Raw genomic sequence first — 19673 nt, 5'->3', positions numbered from 1 at the left:
GAGACAGATCGAGAGAAGAGAGAGAGAGAGAGAGAGAGAGAAGGGCGCCTCTGCCATCACTGTAAGGGCGCCACCCAGATCTTCTGCCATCACCGTAAACCTCCACTCACTAACCGACTATCAGAATTGCTAGGTAAAGTTCTGTTTTAAATTTAAAAATTTAGGGTTTTTGGTTTTTATTTGGAGAATCAATTGGGTGTTAATTATGGTTTAGATTGGTATTTTGGATCATATTTGGTTTTGATTAATAGATTGGTATTTTGGGTCAAGAATAGAGAGAGGCGATGAAACAGAGAGAGGCCGAGAAAGAGAGAGGCGATGAAATAGAGAGAGGATGAGGCCTTGGACACGGAGAAAGAAATAGAGAAAGAGGCAGAACGATAAACACTGCATCAATTAGGCACCGTACATTTTTTTTTTTCTTCCCATTTTTTAGATTTGGGTATGAAATGTTACTTTTGATTGAGTTTTTTTGTTGGATAGGTTTAGATTTAATTCGTTTTTGTTTTGGGTTTTTGGATTCTCTGCCAAAACGTTTTTTGTCAAATTTATAAATATGCAAAAACTCTCTACTGTTTTTTGTTTTTTGAAACTTCAAACCGTTGAGTTTCCCCTGTTGAGACGTCTAGGATTCTTCTTTGACCCCTTTTGAAAAATAGACGGCTCTATTCTCTTTCTTTGATGCTTTCGTCTCAAATTATCATCTCTGGTTCTTACAAAAACAAAACAGTCGGTTCTATCATTGTTTTTTCTACAGTTTGGCGTGGACTACAAAAAAGCATAGGCGTAGGGGAGATGGAGAGACATCTCAGGCCAGCACCATTATCGGACTCTAACCACCATAAAATTTGCATCCCTCAACTGGCGGTACACTGTTACAGGGTGAGTTTTCTTTTTTTGCTTTATTTGTTTTTTTGATTTTTTTATATACATTTTTAAAAGAAAAACCCAAAATCTTGCGATAAAAATGATTTATGTTTGGCAGTTTTGGTATTTGCTTTGTTTTGATTTACGCATTTCGGTTATTTATGGTTTCAATAAAGGTTTTTCCCCTCAACCAAACCTTAAACCCATTCTTTCAACACAAACAAGCAAAAGAAATAATGTGGCTTTATCATATGGCTGATTAAGCAAATCGGTTCACTATTTTTCCTACCATTCTGTCACCATGTCGAAACCTTTACTGGTAAGGTTTTTTGATTTGTTTTAAAATTTTATTGTTTAAATATGATTAAGGCTTGGGGATTTCGATTGAATTGATTTTGATTTAGGCTTAGGTTTAGGTATGTAATTTTTTGAATGTGAAATTCTTTAAAATAAATCATGTTTAAGGTTTCAGATATGCTCTTGATTTTTTATTTTTTATTTGTTCTTCACAATGTTCTTTAAAATATATGTTTCCTTAAATTTTAAGTTAATTAGTTTATTTAGTCCAACTCAAGTACGGAATAACTTTTATTTATTTGTTTATTGTTATTGTTACAAGGATAGATTTTTTAGCTATCTGAATTCTAGGCTATACATGAACCACTAACAAATGCAGAATCAAGGTTTGATTCGTTGTGGTCCAAACCTTCATTTTTCAGATTTAAATTTTCATTGAACTGCTGCATTACTTTTTACAATTCAAAACATATTTTCAATGTTTTCTTAGGCTTCTTTTGCGGTATTTCTTTCATCTTTCTCTGCTGCAATTGAAAATTGATATGCCCTTTTTTTTAGCAATCAGAAATAATGGCTGCAATTATATGGATTGTCCTCTTTGCACAAGAGATTGTATGAAATTATTGCTCTTCATAGATTATACAAATATTGTCAAAATATTGTTGCAAACCACACAAATTGGTTTGCATTTGGCCAACTACAAGTTTTGGTATGAATTTAAAAAATGACCAACTCATATAAATTAAATTTTAGGAGTGTCAACTTTCCTAGAAGTTCGTGCCCTCTTATGTTAATGGACTATAATTTACTTTTTAGACTTGAGGAAAATTAATCTTTAATTTCATTAATTTAGTCTTTGTTGTCTTAAGTAGCATGGGCTCGATGAGTTTCTTAGAGGAATCCACACATTTTACAAGATTCCACTCAAAGGCATTATTTCAACTTAGCTCTTTGAGCAATATTACGTATTATTTTTATTTCCTATTGCATACTAAAGTTAAGGACACTATGCTTTGGTGATGAAATAGACCACCTCATATGTTTTGAAAATAAAAACACAAGAACATGATTTGATTGTTATAGTTGCTTTTATTAGTTTAAATTTTAAAGAGGATTCTCCTTGCTATTACTTTTTGGCTTTTATTATACTTTTATTGAAGCTATTATATTCAACTGTAGTGACCATGCTTGCTAAATCTGGTACAAATATTTCAAATATGTGATAGAAATTATCATATACAAGGTACTTTCTCCGTTTCTTTTTTACCTTTTACAATTCAGTGCACATGTCAAGTCTTAATGATATTGATAATTGCTATATATTGTCTTAGTTCATACTCTGTTAAGAGCATACCCAACTGCTTATTGAAAAAAAAAAAAAACTCATTGTCTCACCAAATGGCCATTTGATATATATATTTTTTTACTACTCTTACAAGAGTCCTTACATCTCATTCTTTATTTTACAATACACCATATTAAAATCATTTTTTTTTTTTTTACACCTAACACAAGTCATGCTTGTTTGAGTGACAGAAAAAGAATAAAGAAGGTGTTAGGACATATGTGTTTCACATGTTAAGAACATATGTCACGATGTTATGTAATTGGCTTATCCTTTGACAAAACGCACTTTACTTGTATTTGGGTAGATTTAGGATGTGTTTAAATACTTCAAGAAACCATGTTTCAAGATCAAGTGTTGAAACCTTCAAGTTTGTCCAAGAAAACAAGTTGATAGTGCAAATTCATTAAAGCTCGACAGCTGGCTCGATAGCTGCATCTATCGAGCTTAAGAAAGCTGTTCAAAGCCCGGTGTGCTCGACACCTGCTCGACAACTGCTCAACACCTCCTATATGTTGAGGTTTAAGATTTTCAGAATTCAAATATGATTTTCTTGGGATCCGTGAATATGTCTTTGGGCTTTCTTTTCTCCTAATCCTAGACATATAAAAGGATTGTTTTAAGGGCCATCAAACAGTTCACAAGTTGCACAGTTATTGAGAAAACTCTGTTCAAGCAAATTGTGATCGAAGATGAAGTTCTTGCCCTAGTTCATCTCTTTCTCTTGAAGAAGTTACTGTGTATGTGCACCGTAGGGTTTTGTGACCAAGCATATTCTTGATCTTCATCATGTGGATGAACTGAAGAATTTCGCAACCAACAACCTTCTTAGTTGATGATTGAAGTCGCGTACTGGGATCCGCGCAATTGGTTAGTCATGTACTTGGGAGTTGTGCATCAAAAAGGGGAACTGTGACTACAGAACAAGTCCAATTGGGTATTGGGGTAAGGGTTCAACTGTAGGTTGGTAAGGTACTTGGGATTTCTTTACTTGTAACCGCTTGTTATGATAATAGTGGAGTTTCGGGAGTGGTGACCTGAAAATCACCCGGTGGGGTTTTTGCCGTTAGGTTTTCCTCGTTCGTAAACAAATCACCATGTTATTTATTTTCCGCTGCATAATTAGTTTATTGGTGATTTGTTTGTGCTACCACGTTTTTGCATGATAAATTGATTAATTAATAACTTGGCTAATTAATTAATTAATTTCTATCACAAGGGGTCATTCAATTTGTGGCCAATCAAAAGGATTGTGTGTTTGAGATGAGAGATTGAGTAAGAGAGAGAACAAAAAAAAGGAAAAGAAAGAATGCATAGGCTATACAGTATCATCTAAAAATACATGATACTATAACAATGTTTAAAATTTGCTACAGGAATGCGAGACCGGTTATGTAAGGCTCCTTTTTCTTGTTTTTATTTTTTTATTTTTTTATTTATTTATGAAAATCCTTACATACTTTGCATTTCACCCAGTTTTAAAGGACCAGATGAGCATAGAAGTAATACAATACTTGAATGGATTATATAAAAGATCTCAGATTTAGTAAGAGATCTCAGATTTAGTTGTAAGAAGAAGGGTACTAATTTTGAGAAAATCTTAGCGTAAAAGAGAAAATTGATGAAGTGTTTGGCTCAGCTGTTGTGGCTGTGATTTACTTCTTACCAATTATTATATTATAGTTTGAACCTAACAAGATTTGTATTGCTTTTTTTATTTCTTTGGATTCGTTGGTCAAAATATTTTGGTACCGTTTGATTTTGTAATTATGATATTGAAATATGCTGTCATGATCTATATGTCTTATTAATTTTCTAATTAAAAAGTATCTACTAGTGGGTTATAGAATGAGTTAATGGAGTTTCATGATTTCATCCATTAGTATTTTAAAGAAGTTATTAATAGAATATTGTGTATATAAGTGCAAGAGTTCTTAACTCTCACTTACCATTCATCTAATAGTGAATAGGCCATTCTGATTTTATTGTGTCTAAGCTTTTGGAATTTTGTGTACATAAATTTATTTTCAGTAGAATAAATACATTGATGCCAGGATTGAGATTTCCTTGATCTTTTGATACATGGGTGAAGAGGGATGTTTGATTGTAAAAGGGGAGAGTTTTTATTTTGTTTTTGATATGATTTGTAGTGTTGTTTCTGATCTGGGTTCAGTTCAAAAACTAAGGCCCCACTTGGTTGATGCCAAAAAATAAAATACGTGGATAAAACATATAAATTAATATATGTAAATATAAATGAAGTTCAGAAGCCAAAAATGCTACTCTGAGATAACAGAGGACTCTGTTTTTATCGCTTTTCAAAACTATACTATAATCTCTGACATGTAACTTTCTGAATTCTGAACTAAATTTTATGGGGTGTGTATGGTTGTGGTGCAGTGGGTATTCTTTGCTTAGGGATCCGTAGTACAACAAAGGACTTACCAATGCTTTGGTCATTCAGTTGACTCATTGCTGCCAGTCTGTACTTGCTGTCATGCTAGCAAAAACAGGGATTTAGCCGGTTTTACATATTATTGAATTTGAACCAATGACTCGCCGTATGAAAGCGAACCGCTGAGTCAAGTAAGTCAAGCTGAGTCAAATCAGAGAAAAAGACTCCTATAAGAGAGCCGTTTGGGAAGATGGTATATGGGATGGATGTCGTCTACAAGAGTGACGTAGAAGGATATATTTAGTTATTGTTTTGGGATGTTATTCTATTTGGTCAAAGAGAACTTTTAAATCCTCTTATTATTGTTGAGATTTGTAGATTGTACATATTTGTTTTACTGTGATTAAATAAAGGTTAATTGATGCATTTTCTTAGAGATAATTATTATTGTAGATGTTTAAATGAAGCAGAGCATGAACACTGACTGAACCCTACTGAATTGTTATAGCAATGTTAACTATTGTTTGTCCAATTTTATACATAGTCTCTAATTTTAATGTTTTCTCTATGGTACATTTTTCCTTATATGTGGATCAGATATGCCAATTGAAGAGTGGTTGATAGTATTGCTAACATATAATTTATAAGATTTCCAATTGAAAATCAACATTTTAAAGAAAGTTTGACTATGATGAGAACTATTTTGGTGCTTATTTTTTCTAGCTATGATCACACATGTTTTGATTGTGGGTCATCTTTGTTTACGATAGGTTTCATTCCTCCACAACGAATGTTAGTACCATGTAAAATATTTTTTATATCATTTTACAATTGTGAGCAAATTTAAGACTTAACAATATTGAAATTCTTAAGATATCCTACAATGCCAAAGTATGTATCTTAATTCTTTAATTTTTAGGTGGTAGTTCTAAATAAGTTGGCTTCCTGTCAAAATGATTGGATATAGAATTTTATGGTTGTGTTTTTCTCTTTAATTCCTTCATCAAGATAATGTTCAGTTTTATTTTCATTGTTCAAGCATATATACTCTATTTTGTGACTTAATTATTCCACTCTAATATGAATGGGAATATTAAATTAAATAGTTAAAATTGTGTTTGGTGTTAAACAAAGTTCAAAAGTGTTTTTATGGTTCATTTGTTTAAACACAACAAGCTTTTCTAGATTTTAGATAATTATAATTGTTAAGTTGGTATACATACAATAAATGAAATTCAGTTTCTAGAGCCTTATCCATTCTAAATACATTTTTCTTTCCACATGTTTTTGTAAAAGTATAAAGGCAGATAAGACAGATTATGATTTCTACAAAACATATAAAGGGTCATTCATGGTAATAGTCACTTAAGCTATTGTGAAATTTTATAAAGGTAACATTTCACTAAAATAGAAGACTTGGAATAGAACTTAGAGACAAAGGTATCAATTGTACTTATAAAACTTAAAAAAATTATAATAACCTTTACGTTTCTTTAAAAAATTTCTTTTATATTGCAACACATATTGATGACATGCGAAGTCAATATTTTTAATGACAACAACATAAATATAGGGTATTATATTGCATGTCTTATATGAAAGACAAAAGCCAAACCTATCAAAGGATTTCTATGGTGAGTGTTGTAAAGCTGACCCTAAATTATAAAATGACCCCGCGCATTGCGCGGGTTAAACACTAGTATATACTAAGTACCAAACATGATGGATCTGGAAAATGGTTTAATAAGAAAACAATGAGGATGGTGTAAAAATCTGCTAGCCCATGTCATTCACGGAGAGAATAAAAGGATGCGCCAACAGTTCAATAAAACTACAAAGATATGGAAAAAGTTTCGTATCTACGCATGCGTGGGCCACGCAAATCTGTGATGTCAGTTTTCGTAGTAATGTGATGTGTGCTGGGGTTGTCGGCAGTTTGGAATGTAAGATAGTGGATTTTCTTGGGTTGGGTTTCGACAATGTCACTATAGGCTTGATCGAGCTTGGCTACATAATGGAGGTTGCAACATAATTGGGTGTTGGCACGGTCAAGTTTGTGCTCAATAGTTGAAGTGTGGTGGCGGTGGGTGGAATGGTGGCGATTTATTCTTCAGAAAAGTTAAAAAGTTAACTGATGTTTTGAGAATATTGGTTTAACAAGTATTTTTAAAAACTTTTTATAGGAAAAAAAGTAATTGATATTTTAACAATTATTTATATTTCTCATAAAAATTATATTAAAATTTTCAATGATCAATTAAGTAATTAACACAAATCCTAACATTTAACCTCCCATTATATTGTTTATGTAGAAATTGTTAATTGCATTACACTTGACACTTGAGGTTTTTAAGTATATCATAAAATTTCACGAGATACTGTTTTATGTGAAAATATAGGTTTACACGTAAAACAATATCAAATGGGTTAAGTATTACACTAAGACCTCCAAGAATTTCATTTTTTTAACAAAAACCATAAGAGGAGTTGTTTATTTTTCCCTTTTAGTAGAACTTGTTCTTTTTTCTTCTTCTTCTACTTTTTGATTAAATCATAATTTTGTTCCTCATAATTACCATATATCGCATTTTATTTCAAAAGAATTTTTGTTAGTAAATCTAGCAATTTTCCTTTTAATTTATTTTTTTCTTCAGGAATTTTTATTTTCTTAATTGTTTAGTTTTTTGACAAATTTGATGTATTGGGTAAAATCGAAAGCATGAAATAACTTATGTGTAATGTTTGTGGCTTTGAGTATGGGATTTAGTAATAGTAGGAGGTAATTCACTAATATGCTTATCAACCATAAATTACGGTGGATAATAGTAAATTTTATATTTTAGTTGTGAGAAGTTTATCCATAATTTAGGAGAATGTACATAAAGAAAAAGATAACATATGATATTCAAGAATTAAGAAATTTTTATAGTTTCTTGTTTTTTAATTGGTAATTTGAATGGGACTTCTAAGTTTCAAACATGAAATTCAAGAATTAAGAATTTTGGTTTTTTCTTTTTTCTCAAATAGGTAAAATAGCATTAATATTACAGCAACGCTACGAACACAACTATATAAAGTTACATAACTTGTCACGTGGATCAAATGTGGCAAAAAAAAAAAATTTGTGGAACTCAATAAGACTCAACGTTTTTGTTAATATTAAGGAAGAAACAAAATACAGATTGAACTAGCGGACTTGTTAGTTTAAGTGGATATCTTCCATGTCACGGAGCAGACAACGCAAATAAAGTTAAATCTTTTGGGAAAAGAAATGTATTGCGAGGAAGTGCAAAATTTTAAAATAATTTTTTGTAGACTTCTTTCCCCAGTCTACTACACCCAAGCAATCATGATGAAAACGCTTTCCACTCTGCTTACTTTCCCTAGTGTAGTAGACACAAGCTCTCCTCCACAACAAAATTCAAGCCCAAAATTGCCCAAATTCTCAGGAGAAAATGGGCAAATGCCCGTTTAAAAAAAAAAATCCAGCATTTTGCCTCATTTTCCAAACTAATTAGGAAAATATCTCTCTTTTGAAACTCGATTTTCTTAAAATCAAGTTATAAAAAAAAATAAATAAAAAAATAAAAAATTCTGGAGCTCTATAGTAGCATTTTGTAACTTGATCTCCAAGAAGTCGAGTTACATGCAATTTTTTTTCTTTTTTTTTTCTATAACTCGATTTCAAGGAGCTCGAGTTTCAAAATGCCACTATATGTCCTTAAAATGTCACTATAGGCTCCTTAAAAACACCACTATAGGGCTTAACTCAATTTTGAGAAAATCAAGTTTCAAAAGAGGGGCATTTCCTTAATTAGTTTGGGAAATGGGGCAAAATGCTAGATTGTTTTTTTAAAAATGGCAAAGGCCAATTTTTTTCCCAAATTCTCATCTCAATAATTTATATTTTTGCCCAACTTCTCCATCTGTAACAGATGCCTCAAAGTTCACCCCAAAATCTGTTATTATTATTATTATCAAAATTTTCTTGGGAAAATTTTTTCTGGGGATACAAACTGGGTGGTGATTTTGGTGTTTGAGAATGATGCGGAGAGCGTTGGACATGTGGATGCTGGTGAAGAGGCAAGTTTCAATTGTGTTGTGTTGGGCACTTTGTGTAATATTAGTTTTGCTTTTCCTTCTCTTGTTGAGCAAAGAAAGTCAGATTGAGTTGAGGCCCGCGATACCCAAGGCAAACAAAAGATCTACATTTCGTATGTATTTTATTCTTTTTGGAATTTTTATTCATTATTTTGGATTTTGGAGTTTTATTGTTGGGTGTACACATATGAGTGAAGTCTTATATTGAATAAAGATTAAAAGAATGAGTAGTTAATATAACATAATTGAGCACTTACCCATTGGGCTTAGACCTTTTGGATTAAATTGTGTCTCTATATGTAATATTAATTACTCAAGGAAACTCCTCAATGTGTTTATCTCCTTTTGAAGGCCAAAATTTCACAAGAAAGCCCATTCCATGAAAAGTAAGGAAAGATCATGGGTCTTAACAAAAGAAGGTCCAATTCATGAAATTAAGAAGGACCATGAAGGCCCAAAGTCCCAAAAAGAAGGAAAAAGAAAGAAATAATAAAGAAAAAAGAAGAGGATCTCGGTCAGAGGACATGCAGCAAGGATCTCGGGCAAGCCAGAGGACATGCAACAAGAAGAATCAACATCAAGGCCCTATGTATGTTCAGATTTCCAGAAAAAAAGGCCATTAAAAATCCAGTAAAATCCAGTGAAAGAATTGAGCTGGGATACCCAGAGGCTCGGGATCCTCGGGACGTGCAGCACAGCTAAAGTGGGATTGAGACAACTCAAAAAGGGTACCATGAAATACAAGAAACGAAGAATAGATATGTCATTCTCAAGCACCCAGTGATGAAGCAAAGAACCAGAAAGCTTGGAAAGTGACAATTCATGAACAAAAGGCTGGTACCTTGAGAAACCCAGAATGAAGAACTATAAGGGGAAGTGGCTGGGAAAACCTATAACCCAATTGGAATGGATTCCGCTTACTTGGGAAAAATGACAGCAAGGAAGGACAGGCAAAAGCTAAGTTTAAAAAGTAAGAAGTCTTGAAAGAAGAGAGATTGAAGGTCAGCTCTCCAAGGATGCCCCGTAATAGAAAGTCAGCAAGTGACTTTTAGAGAAACAGCACTAAAACAGGAAAATTATGAGAAATAGGGAAAGCACCAGCCATTAGAATGGCTGACATAGCAGGGGCTCTAGTACCCAAGGAGCCAATGGGGGGAGAATCAGTGGTATCCGAACCTTAGAATGACACTATAAAAGGGGGGAAGCAGCCAACATTAAGGGGCATTATTCAATAGGAGGAAATCATAACAGAAGCATTGAGAAAACACGATCTAAAACACAAAGAAAGTAGAAAACAGTGCCCAGTATCCCAAAACAGCCACTATAGAACATACTTGGATTCAAAGGGATTCAAATTTTGCAAGTCTTAGAGGCTTAGATAGCCATCTAAGTCTATAATTTTTGAGCTTATTTGAGTCTTGTAACACATCTTAGTGAGCACATTGTAATTCACAATTAAGAAAAATAATGAAATATCTCATATTGATTTGAGAATCTCCAACAATTATTTCGCATATTTCTTTATTACATTGTCTTCCTTTACTGTTTCTTGTTGCTCAATACATATATTCTTGCTTGCTAGTTTTCCTTTTACTCAGCCAAAAGCTGAGTCTTTTTACCGGAGTCCTCACTTTAACTTGGGCCTTGGACACACTTAGCCTCCAAAGAAACATATGCCAAAACATGCACACATCAAATATCACTCTCTCCCATAAATCCCTTCTCACCTAACTATCTTGGAAGGCAATGCCCAAGCAAAGCCACTTGGACTTGAGTTCCAAATCCCACAAGTCTTGTGCAAAAACACTAAGTCTGTGAGAATTTGGGCCAGGATCCTCGTGGCTGAATCATTCTTATGAAATTCATTTACATATATATATATATATATATATATATGTGTATTGTATATATATATATATATATGTATTAAAATGTATATCCTAATCTATGAAACTAACAATTATTTGAAGATATGTGTATTGTATAATGTGTTCTTATGTAGGACCTATAGAGGTAAGAGAAAGGACAAAACTCCATTGCATAATAAGCATGGAGAAAGATCATGTAGTTCAGAGAATTAGCATTCTGAGTTCTTACAGGTCCAGTACCCCTAGGAACCACGACAGTACGCTCGGGGTACCATGACAGTACGCCCGAGGTACCAAGTGAAGGAACTTTTTTAAATGTTTACACAATAAAAGATAAGCCTCAAATACTCTATTTCAATCTCTTTCTCATTATGAATTTTATGAATAATTATTTTTGTAAGAGTAAATGGTCATTTTATGACACTAAAACACTTATAATGGTATTTTATTGCTTAGGAGGAATCACATTTTGTCTTGAGGAGCTTTATGTGACTTGCGCATAACTTGGTTTGTAATCAGCCCCCATTTAGCTGCAATAAACCAAGCCCAATCCACCAAAACAACAAGTAAAAGGCCCAAGATCCTTGTTTCTACTTGGGCAGGTGTGCTAAGAAAAAAGCTCCCACACATCTCCCTAACAAGTGGTATCAGAGCCTATGGTGGCGTGGGGCAAAGGTGGCAAAGGTTATCGAGGTTCCTTTCGTTGGAGTGGGAATGGGGCTTGTGTACTTGAAGCCCCTTTGCAAATAGAACAGGATGGGTCCCTTTCGCAGTTGGAGTGGGAATGATATATTGCACCAAGTAAGCCCATAAAGCACACACAAATGATCTTGGAAAAGGCCCAACAAAGAAGTTTTATTGCCAATGGTACTAGACAATGATGAAGTTCGAGGTTCCCATGGAGGATAAAAGACGCGCGAATTGACACATGGAGGCCCATGGATGATGCATTAGTGAAGGAAAAAAATCCATTAGGTAAGGGGGAGTGAGTAGGACTTGTTCGTGGCCCACGAAAAGGTCTTGAAGCCCAGCAAGAGGCAGAGACTCACATGTGAAGTCTCACATTGAATAATGATAAGAAAAATGAATGGTTAATATAATATAATTAAACACATATCCATTGGGCTTAAGTTTTTTGGGTTAAAGTGTGTCTCTATATGTTATATTGATTATTCACGGAAGCTCCCCATGGTGTTTATCTCCCCAACAAGTGGTATCAGAGTTAAAGTTTGAGTAAAAGCGATGGCCAAAGAAGAAGGTAAGGCTTCAAGAATTGAGAAGTTTGATGAAACATACTTTGGGTATTGGAGGATGCAGATTGAAGATTATCTCTATAGGAAGAAGTTGCATCTGCCTCTTTTGGAGACGAAACCTGATACTATGAAAGATGAAGAGTGGAATCTTCTTGATAGACAAGTATTGGGAGTTATTCGATTAGCTTTATCAAGATCAGTTGCACACAATATTGTGAAAGAAAATACCACAATGGTATTAGAGCTTGGTTGATTTAGTGGATGACTCTTTGTGTGAATTAAGATGGAAAAGAAGGGATTGCTTTGATTAAGGTGGAGCTATTCCAAGAGAAAGAGAGGACTACTTGATTAAGGTAAAGCTATCCCAAGAAGAAAGAAGATAGTTGAGGACAATTGGTGAAATTTGAGTCAAGGTAGAGATTGTTGGGAAATTACCTCAAATTCTAATTGTGACTTGGAAACTCAATTAGGTTTCCTAGTTGAAGAAGGAAAAATTAATTTGGGGTTCCTTATTATGGAAGGAAAGACTATTTCTTTGAGTGAAAGGAAAGTTTATTCCTTGTTAAAGAAGTAATGTATTCTTAGTTGTACGTAAACCCCTTAAACACAAACAGGTGTCGATGGGGAAATTGATGCCTCTATCTAAGATGTTGGGAAGCCAAGCCAAAACTCGACTATAGGCTCTTGAGATGGTACCCAAAGGCTTTCGGTGTGATGACAAAGTCTATCCAAGCAAGAAACTAAGGCTGCACTTGACAAAACAACAACAAAAAGCCCAATGAAAAACACGTTAAAATACTTAATTAGTACATTAGTGGTCCTAGTCTGATAGTTTGAGTGAAATAAAATCTCCAACAATAAGGGTAAAATTACACTTAGTCTAGAAAAATAGATTTAAACGGTCTAATGGTCAATGATTAAATAAATTTAGGAATGTGTTAACTACTGGGGGTCCTTGCATGTCATGGTCAGGGGAGTTCATTGTACTTTCAGCCATTATTACATCAATGTGAGGGAAAAGTTCGATTGTTACATATACATTATATCCTTCAACCGTAAAATAAAAAGTAAAAATTAAAGGTTCCATGGGAAGAGGGAAAGGATTAATTGGCATGGTGTGAAGGGAGAGAAGGATCCTAGCTCAATACAACAAGTATTAAACTAAGATTTTGGTGGGTGTATGTTCATAAGGCATGAATGAGATAATATGGGCTGTTTTAGTGAGTAAGATGAGATTAACTCTAAGATTAAGGCTTTTTGTGAGTAGTGGGAGGCATTTATGAGTTGTGTTTGTGTAAAAGAGAGGAAATAATGTTTGAGGTTATATGAACGTGGGCTGAAAGGGATGAGTTGTGAGCTTAAAGAGAGCTAAACTACTAACAAAATGGCAAATAGACTAGGGGTTTCAAAGGGAGTAGTTAAGTCCCTGTGGGCTGAGATGCTTATGTTTTTATAATGGAGTTTTAGGGAGGCATTAATTAACAAAAGTCCAAAAACCTAGGGTTATTCAGAGGTGGGGAACCAAGGCTAATATTCCTGGGATTTTTGTCAGAAGTAGAAGGTTTACTTTATGGGCTGCTTTGCTTCTTTGGGTAATGATGGGATTTTTGTATTAAATGCCTGGATTTTTGGGGTTGAGCTTTATCAATGTGATTAAGGCCTGTATCAAGGGCAAATCCTAAAGCTGCAATTGAGATTTAAACCCCCTAAGAAGTAAGATTCAACACCCCAAGCCAGGTGTCAAGTTCTAAGCCTACTTTAGGGGGTTTCGCTGGAGGTCCCCTTATGCCTTCCAAACCACATGTTCCCAATTTTTCCCTTTTAGGACTTATGGGCTTGGCACATGAATCATGTCTTGAACGTTTTTTTAACATTTATAGTATCAATTTGCTGGGATTTGAATAATTTAGTTTCAGCTCCCCTTCCACTGAAGGTGTAGTCTTGAAAGAGACAATGGAGTTCCATCACCCTTTAGACTTCAGCTGATATTACAAGCCTCGGGTACTGTTCACGTCAGGTAGAGAGTGACTAAAAGCCAATGGGACAGCCTCTAGTTCATCCTTAAGGACTTGGTTCTCTTATTGTACTTTGGTCAAGGATGAACAATGGCTGTTTTGCCTACTTTCAATCATCTGCCTCTTGTTGGGATCTCTTAGATTGGGCTTGTTCACCTGGGCTGGTTTCTTTGGGTCAAGTTGTGTGCATCCTACAAAATCAACAACACATGTTGCCATGGGCTTTCCTTCCTTATGGACTTTTCTTAGTAAATATTCTTTGGGTTTTTATAGATACTTGCAATGGGTCTTTTGGGCAATTAATTGTAATGTTTGAAACAATATGACAAGTTTTCAAAGTACCTTTGAAAATAACCTTTACTATGATGGATTCCATAACATTCATGGCTTCTAATAGTCGCATTATAATTTAAATTATAAGCTTGTGGGATCCAGTATTTTCCATGAGCGTTGAAGATATATTTTATGGATGTTGTGATGCGAGTGATGACCATGTGTTTCATGGGTTATAATGTGAGAACATATTCTTCAAGATAACTCCCTATGAGCTTTTATAAAACAATTGCCATGATTTTTTGTCATATTAATACTTAAACAATAATTATGCCTTGATACTTTTCTCTTTGCCAAGCGTTAATAATCTCGAGTTTTTTGATAAAATAGTGCCAATGAAAAAATGGGCTTTGGATATTGCCAATGAAGATTGGGTTTTTGATATTGCCAGCGGAAACTGGGCTTTGATATTGCCAATGAGAATTGGGTTTTGATGTTGCCAATGAAAATTGAGCTTTGATGTTGCTAATAAAAATTGGGCTTTGATGTTGCTAATGAAAATTGGGCTTCAAATATTGCCAATGAGGATTGAGCTTTTAGATAAATAAATTACCATGGGTTTTGATTATGGACTTGAATTCCATTGATAAAGTTGTTTTGCCATGAATTTGAATCGTGGGTTTTTCAAACCTTGCCAAGCATAAGTATTCTTGGTCTTTTAGAGAAGATTAGATTTTAGCCCGCTTTATTAAATAATTCGGGTTTTTATGAGAAAGTATTGGGTCCTATAGCGTAGCCTAATTTTGTGGTAGAAAGGAGAAAGGTTGTGCGCTAGCATAGTGATAGTTGTAAAAGATATTTAAGCATGTCCAATAATACATTTGAAAGGAAAATAAATAGGTGTTATTTAAATAACATTAGATGTAAAGGAAAGTACCCCAACAACAGGTTAACCTAGTTATTTAGCCAAGTGATAAACTTAGGTAAATTATTCAGTTTTAGGTTAACACAAGTAAATCATATCATTGAAACAGTGTGGAAAATAAAGAACACAACGATATGATAACCCAAGAAAACCAAACCGGTAAAAAACCTAGGAAGGATTTAACCAATCTATTCTCAAAGTAAACTAAATACATTATGAAAGAATTGAAGTTTTACAATAGCGACTTAGACTACTAACATCCTATTGCTACCTCAAGTAGAAAACTTACTACCACGACCACGTGACAGCTCCAAGTCCACAGACTACTTCTTTCTTGGATTCATAGCAACCACAAGTACTCCCACTTGTGTTTTCTTTAAGCTTTTTATGCAGCAACTGAAACAATCACCAAGATCTCGACATCAATCTCGATCTTGATAACCCTAAGTATGTATGAAGGCAAACACCTCTAGATCTCACAAGAGATTCACACATACAGCATAAACAACAACCACAATAAAACGTGGTTAGGGTTTTTCCTTTTATACTTAAAGCAAAACATAAAACCCTACACGTTATATGGGTTTGGGTTTGCATGTTCAAATAATGTATAAAACACCTATGAACATTTAGATCCCCAATTTACAAATTACCAACACAAGCTTATAATCAAATAATGTATATGCATAATATGATAATAAGCTAAAACAGAATTGGTAAAACAATCTAAACCATAATTAATCACAACCACAGCAGTAATTAAAAGGTAAAGATTAAGGGAAGAGAGGTGCAAACACGAAGACAACACAACGATGTGTTATCAAAGAGGAAACCGAAGTTCTTGACGTAAAACCTCTTCGCCGCCTTCCAAGTGGTCAATAATCTACTAGAAAATAAACTTGGGATACATGAATAGCAGAAGACTCTCCAAACCTAATCTACCCAGTGCACCTAAGCTCTCCAAGCTTCTTGCTCTAATAGGGTTACGCCGAACCTTGTCTTCTCTAACATACCAGATCCCGCAATAGCCCATTGCATCAACCAAAATGAATTGATCCATTCTGAACTGCTTCCCAAGCACCAAAATACTTTCTCACAGATATGGGTATGGTGAGATAAGGATTTGGCTAAATGTACCTCTAAAGGATGTATCAATGGAGAGAGTGAGAGTAGAAGAATTTGGAGAATCAAAGGATGAAGATTATGGATGAGTCAATCTTATTTTACTCTAGGGTTTCTCTCTCAAAATTCTCTCTAAAAGCTCTCTACATTTCGTGGGTATGAGGTTATTTATAGTAGGGTGTGTATGGAATGCGAAGAGTCAGTTACAACCAAACAGGGTGTTCTAGCAACTCGAGCTCGCGACTGAACAAGTCGCGTGCTAACTGCCTTGCCAGACTGGAGGTTTTGTCCTGTAGTGCAACAGCTGGTGTGACCCTTCAGCTCCCCCTACATGCTTTACACATGTGCCATTCTAGCAACTCGCTAGTTGCGAGATCTAATCGTGAGGCTCTTCTTGATTGCACACTCTTGAGTTTTTCTGCACACTCTTGAGTTTTTCTTCATACTCTCTAGTTTTTCTTCACACTCTCTCACACACTAACCTTACATGATTCCCAGCTAAATACAGGATTTCTAAATGCTGAATTATAAGCAAATTTGGCACGGAATAAAGCCAACAAAATGATTGAATAAATTCAACCTTACAGGGCTTAAGTTGGAAAAATATGTAGAAAAACAATCTACACGAGCTTCGATCGATCGAGTCTAATTTTCGATCAATTGAGTCTTGCAGATTTACACAATAAATGCTGCAGTACACTCAATTCCAACTTCACATAAAAACACACTTTGAGCAGCCTAAATCTAGACTAAATGTTTTTATCATGGTTTGCCAACATTACATATTGAAGTTCTAATACATTAGTTCCTAATTCCTTAGAACCTAACAAACTCCTCCTTTGGCAATCCGTGACAAAACACATAATAAAACAAAAATGCTCAAAGTCACAAAAACAACTCAACCAAAAACAATTCAACCTATCTATTATCTATTAGTTGCAAGTGTAGACAGCAGCACGACTGAATCAACTTGTATATTCATGTAACACTTAACAAACACATAAACGCATGTGTGGAAAATACAAGTAAAAACAAAATAAATTCTTGATTTCACATAACATAAAATAAAGACATATATCATGAATAACCTCATAAACATAAATCAATAATCAATGTAGTACAATGTGAAACAAGAAACAGAAATAAGAACATAATGTCTCCCCCTATCATATACAACTCATAAAAAATAAAGACATCAAAATAAATACATCATGAGCCAAAAAAGTACAAGATGAAGCACCTAGATCCAATCTAAAGCTCCAAAGCTCCAAAACACAAAAAAAATAAAAAAAATAAAAAAAAAAATCCCCCTATCTCCATCCATATGTACTCCCCATTTGTGTGACAAATTGCTAAAGGCCAATCAAGAATCATCATCAAAAGGAGATGGCGGAGGTGACCGTCTAAAGCTCACCAAATCTACACGTAAAGCCTAAAGCTCTGTGAGCATGTCCACCAAAAGCTGACCATGAGTTGCCTGAACGATCATGACAGTGTCCAACATACGACGAATGCTAGAATCATCCGAAGAAGAAGGTGGAGGAGAAGTAGTAGCAGTCGAATCAACATACGCATTAGCAGTCGAATCACCTGAAGAAGGAGGAGGAGGAGGTGCAACACTAGAAGAAGACTCAACTCTAGGGCATTTAGAGCTAGCTTGCATCTGAGCAGAAAAGAACATGAGCAGAAGAACTACTCCTATGAACCTCAACCAAGGATCGAATGAAAAAATGAGGAAAACTCGTAGGAGCATCTGTGACAAGGGTTTACAAAAATGCACATCTCTTGATAGGAATGGTGTGCAAGTGAGAGATGGTCCAAATAGAATGGTAAGAAATCCAGAAAAATAGATAATGAATCTCGATCAACTCATGAGAAGTGATCTGAGGATCAGTACCCCACTGAATGGAAGTACCAGTCAGATATGACATAATGTCATCAAGTGGAGGAGACTCATCATACGGATACACAAGATGCTGTACCTTAGGCACCCCAAGAGCAAAGGCCACTACCGAAGGAGTAATGACATACTCTTCACCCCATATCCAACTCTTCATGAACTGAGTATTGGAATCATTGGAGTGAATAGAGAGGTTCGAGTAGAACTCTCTAATCAAGGTAGCCGGAGGAGGGTGGTCTATATCCATCAAATGCAACCAGCCCCTACGCTCAAAATTTCTCCTAATCTCCAGGTCAAGCTCATCTAAAACAACTTTTCTCTTAGCCCACACAAATCTATGAATGTTCAACTTCTCATACGTCTCCTGGTTTTTCTCACTGATAAACCTCTCACTATCAAAAGAAGGAGTAGAAGAGGAGGTGGATGTCCTGTGGGCTCTAGTTTTCTTAACCATGATGCTAAAGATTGGAAAGGATAGACAGAAAAGAGACAAAAGAAGAAAAAGAAAAAACCAATGGTAGACTGCATCAGACATAGTTAATGCACAAGAAAATAATCTATATGATGCATGAATAGTATTAACACATGATGCATGCTCTAATGCATTAAGAACAACTCAATTAGACTTTAAAAAACACAGAATTGGTTTGAACATAGAGTTTATAACAAAAACCCAAATTTTGAAAACCCATTTTCAAAAAACCCAACAAATTGATCAATTTAACATTACAAAAGTTAGATAACAGTATATAATGACAAAATGAATCAAAAATACAAGCCAATTTCACCAAATTAAGCTTAATTGAACAAAATCCCCAATTCGGTGAGTTTCAAGCCCTAGAATTTTCAATTCTTCCCAAATCATCAAATGGATCAAATTAAACTATGAGGAACATGTTTACATCATCCAATAACAAAAACCCATTGATCAATTGTGAAAGAAAACAACCCAAAAATCAAAAATCCCAAAATCCAATAGGTCCGAAAATTTCCCTAAAATGCATGAAAATGAAATTAAACCAAAAAAGAAAGGGTAGAATGGTCTTACCGGTGCTAGAAGACAAAAAACTTAAAGAAAATTTGAGGGAAAATGACAAAAAATTGATGTTGAATCTAGATCAGTCGAAAAGAGTGAGAAAAGCCTTGTTAAAAACTTTTGAAATAGTGAAGAACACGTGAGAATCTCATGTTTTAAAAAACTCTCTGACCAATTTCTGATAAGTCGAAAAATAGGTTTGATCGATCGAAAATCACATTTGATCGATCCAACATCAATCAAGTAGCAATCGAGCCAAGCAAATTCAAACCAAAT

General features: G+C 34.5%; 1 long non-coding RNA gene across 1 annotated transcript; it reads left to right on the top strand.

Annotated features, from left to right (window-relative positions):
* The first annotated feature begins 416 nt into the window (after positions 1-416).
* Positions 417-5436, top strand: LOC126732725 (uncharacterized). The gene is made up of 2 exons (XR_007659530.1): positions 417-882; positions 4910-5436. It is a non-coding gene; the product is annotated as an uncharacterized LOC126732725 (long non-coding RNA).
* The last annotated feature ends 14237 nt before the right edge of the window (positions 5437-19673 follow it).

The sequence above is a fragment of the Quercus robur genome, chromosome 6 (assembly GCF_932294415.1).
Source record: "Quercus robur chromosome 6, dhQueRobu3.1, whole genome shotgun sequence".
Lineage (NCBI taxonomy): Eukaryota > Viridiplantae > Streptophyta > Magnoliopsida > Fagales > Fagaceae > Quercus > Quercus robur.
This window is presented reverse-complemented; position numbering and strand designations above follow the sequence as displayed.